The sequence below is a fragment of the Coffea arabica genome, chromosome 5e, assembly GCF_036785885.1.
Source record: "Coffea arabica cultivar ET-39 chromosome 5e, Coffea Arabica ET-39 HiFi, whole genome shotgun sequence".
NCBI classification, from domain to species: Eukaryota; Viridiplantae; Streptophyta; class Magnoliopsida; order Gentianales; family Rubiaceae; genus Coffea; species Coffea arabica.
The window spans coordinates 9428973-9432641 of record NC_092318.1 but is presented as its reverse complement, the minus strand read 5'-3'; the positions used below and the strand labels follow the sequence as shown (position 1 = coordinate 9432641).

The 3669-nt window shown below is 40.0% G+C and overlaps 1 pseudogene; it reads right to left on the bottom strand.

Annotated features, from left to right (window-relative positions):
• Positions 1 to 1606: 1606 nt before the first annotated feature.
• LOC113743934 (anthocyanidin 3-O-glucosyltransferase 2-like) lies at positions 1607 to 3009 on the bottom strand (annotated as a pseudogene).
• Between the last annotated feature and the right edge of the window lie 660 nt (positions 3010 to 3669).

Sequence of the window (3669 nt, the reverse complement as noted above, 5' to 3'; positions counted from 1 at the left end):
TAATAATGAAATTAGGAAAAAGTACAACGAAGGAGGGCGACATAAAGCCTTTACCTCCTGACATAGAATCTAAAAAATTACATATACCTATCTTATCTAAACAAAATAAATCCTTAGCTAATGAAGAAAAATCAGAACTCAATTTGTAAACGTCAAATCGCCCATGTTAAATCCAAGAAGCTACCAAAGCTTCTGCAACATCATTTGTCTCACGGAAACAATGGAACACTACGGATCCCTTTTAACTGTTGCCCGAATGTCTGCCAGAATCTGAAACCTTCCTTCCAATACCCCAACTAGAACCAGGGAGTCTAGTTCCAAACACACCTGTGATTTTCCATATTTCTAGCAAAGCTGAAGACCAACTAAAAGTCTAAAAGAGCACGCGCCTCCGCTTGTAAAGAATTTGTCTTGCCAAAGAAATCTGAAAATGCACCGAATTCAATCCTTACAGTTCCTCCTCCACTACCATGGTTCGCTATCACAGGTCACGGTCGCATCACGGTCTCGATTATTCCACATCCGTTGTGGTATATCGGTTGAATATCGCGTGATACACACATTATAGCACGTGAAAGTTTCCAAAGATTTTTAAAAATTACTAAAATTAGAAAATACCAAAAAAGGCATAATTTAAAAAATATCTGAGTCGACGAGAATATATCGACCGGTATCATGCATCACAAATTTGAATCGGCCAATAATGACCGAGTCAGAGCGAGTCATCGTGGATATAGTAATATCCATAATTCGGGGATCAGTATCGTATTTGTCCCCTCCGTTCCAGTTACGACTAGGCCGATACATATCGGTATCGGCCGATATTGCGAACCATGTCAACTAGTAACACCTTCTTGCAACACAGCCGAACCATCTGTATTCAGTTTAGCAAACTCAGGAGACGGAAATTGCCACTTAACCATTTTAGAGAGCACCCGTGGCCGATGATATGTCAATGCAGTAATGACATCTCTCCAATTAGCATGCCAATGACACGTTTTAATGGAAACACCACATCTTGAACCACCAAATGAAAAATCTGCACGACAACAATCCTCCTACTAAAACCGTACCACCTTCTCAAGCATGGCAGGTATCTTGATTGGCTCCATCTATAAGAGTAAACTGTGCTTTAATTGCAATCAAAAAGTGAAAGGTAGTATGCAGTAAGTACCAATTATTGCAAGTAGAATAGCCCGCACCACAACTAGGTGTGAGTAAATGCTGCAAAAGACATACTCTGCTCTCAATGCCGCAGTAAAATTGTCACAATTTGGTCCCATCATTTTTGGTTTAGCACTATAATACTCCCTAAACTTTACCAACTCCGAAGTTTAATTAATAAGTTTAGCTATTCACTGTTACTATTAACTGAATTGTAAGTCTACATTGCCCTTGCTAGTCCATTTCACAGTCACGGATTGTATTTGACCTACAAAGTACCACGTAGAAGATTAGAATAGCAAAAGAAAGTGTGAAAGGGAAAACAGAAGAAAGCCTAACAAGCAAAAACAAAAAAAAGCACTGATTTTCAGAGTAAAATTGGTTATAGCAGAGTTAATGGATATTAGGAATGGTTGATCTTCCACTATGGACTGACAAACAATTATGGAATACTATCTATTACATCTTCAAGAAACAACTTCAAGGAAGCATAGGATGATCCTCTTCCATTTAGAGTCAACCTGCTCTTTTCTTTGATTTCCTTTACCTTGTCTCTGATTTCCTTCTCAGGATCCATCAGATGTTTAATCCCTCTTTCAATCACATCTGCACTCAAAATCTCACTACTCACACCCAGTACGAAATCCCTTTTGAAATCTATTTTGATCTCCACTGCCGTTGCCAAGTCCTTCACCATTAAGAACGCATTCATCTGCTGCTCAGCATAAAGTGGCCATGTTGCCACTGGCACACCGCACCAAACACTTTCCAATATTGAGTTCCAGCCACAATGAGAAACAAAGCCTCCCACAGTAGGATGGGATAGAACTGCTGCCTGTGGTGCCCATTCAATAACTTTTCCAACCACAGCAGTTCGCTGCAAGAACCCTTCTGGCAAGACTTCATCCAGGTTCTCATACTTGGAAACTCAAAATTTTCTTTAGGTGAAGGCCTTCTCAATGACCAGAGGAATCGATATCCACTGCGCTCGAGTGCATAGGCAATTTCCTTCACTTGGTCACCATCAAAACTACCTCCACTACCAAAGCAAAGGAACACAATAGAACATTCTGGCTGAAGATCGAGCCATTTCATAATCATCTCAGTTTCTTGATTTTGACTATTGCTTCCCTTCAGATTCAATACAGGCCCTACTGCATATACTGGTGGGATGGTTTTATCATTGCTCAAGGCCTGAATCGCATGGGATTCTAGCTCAAGGAAAGTGTTAACTATGATTCCCCTGGTCTCCTTGAATCTTCTGACCTGATCGAGGAGCATGTCGCCACCTCCATCCTTGTCAAAAAATGCAGGTGACAAAAGTTTAGCTGGAACAGGATTGATGTAAGTAGGCAAAGCTAATTCATCGTCTGAATTCTCGTAATGGCTCACATCTTCATTGAGATCATCTCTCAGACTTTGCAACTGGAATAAAAGGCCAAGCGGTGCAGCACCGCCTGGGCAAAATATATAGGAAGGAACCCCAAATTCATTGGCTACATCAATAAAAGAGGTGCAAAACATGTCTATGACGATCCCACCAAGATGCGACGAAACACAATTGGATATTTCAGCAAGAACCTCCCTCACACAACCTTTATAGTTGTTGCTATATCGAAACAGAATCGAAAGAGAAGATGACAATTGAGAAGAAGGCTCTTTTTCCATGAGGTCAAGGTACCTTATGTGCAAATTCGGAGTTTCTAACGACGAATTTGTGTAGCTACTGACTTTTGGATCAAAGGGCAGCTTCATAATCACGACGGTGATCGATAATCGTTCATCACATTCAATGAGAAGCTTTGCTAGTTCAACACATGATACCAAGTGGCCAATCGCCGGCATAGTAACGAAAACTAGCTATGCTTTTTTCATTTCTTTCACTTTCTTTGTTGACTTTGGCCAGTTCATTGAAGATGGGAATTCAACCTTCATCTTTCTGGTTTCTACCTAGCTTGCAGCGCACGCCACGTGTATCTTATCTGTTTACATTAAAAGCAGATGTGACGCCTTTCACACTAGTGAATCGAGTAGAAATCAAAACTACAAATGTTTCCAGGATTTTTACCTGATAAATGTAAATGTACTATCAATAAATTGCTTTGTAATGTTGAACTGTGAAATTTTATTATCATTAATCAAGCTAATCATTAAACTCAATATAAAGTAGTTTCTTTCTCGTTTTGACATTTAATTATCAACTTTATGCATTTCAACTCATTAAATAGGCATGTTGTCCCCCTACTTGATGTTTTAGGACAAGAGTACTCTTACTTTATAATGAGTTCAAGGATAAAATGCGATGCGAAGTAACATTGTGAGAGTTTTATATCTGTTTATAACTTTTCAAAGTTACAATGTCCTTCATGTTACTACAATCCTATTCTGGGATAGCAATGGGATGGGTTTGGAATGGGAGAAGTGCCATCCACTAATCCGCTCTCCAAAAAGTCCCAGCCCCCTCCCCATCCCCAGTATCTCTGGCCCCCTGCACCCTACTACCTC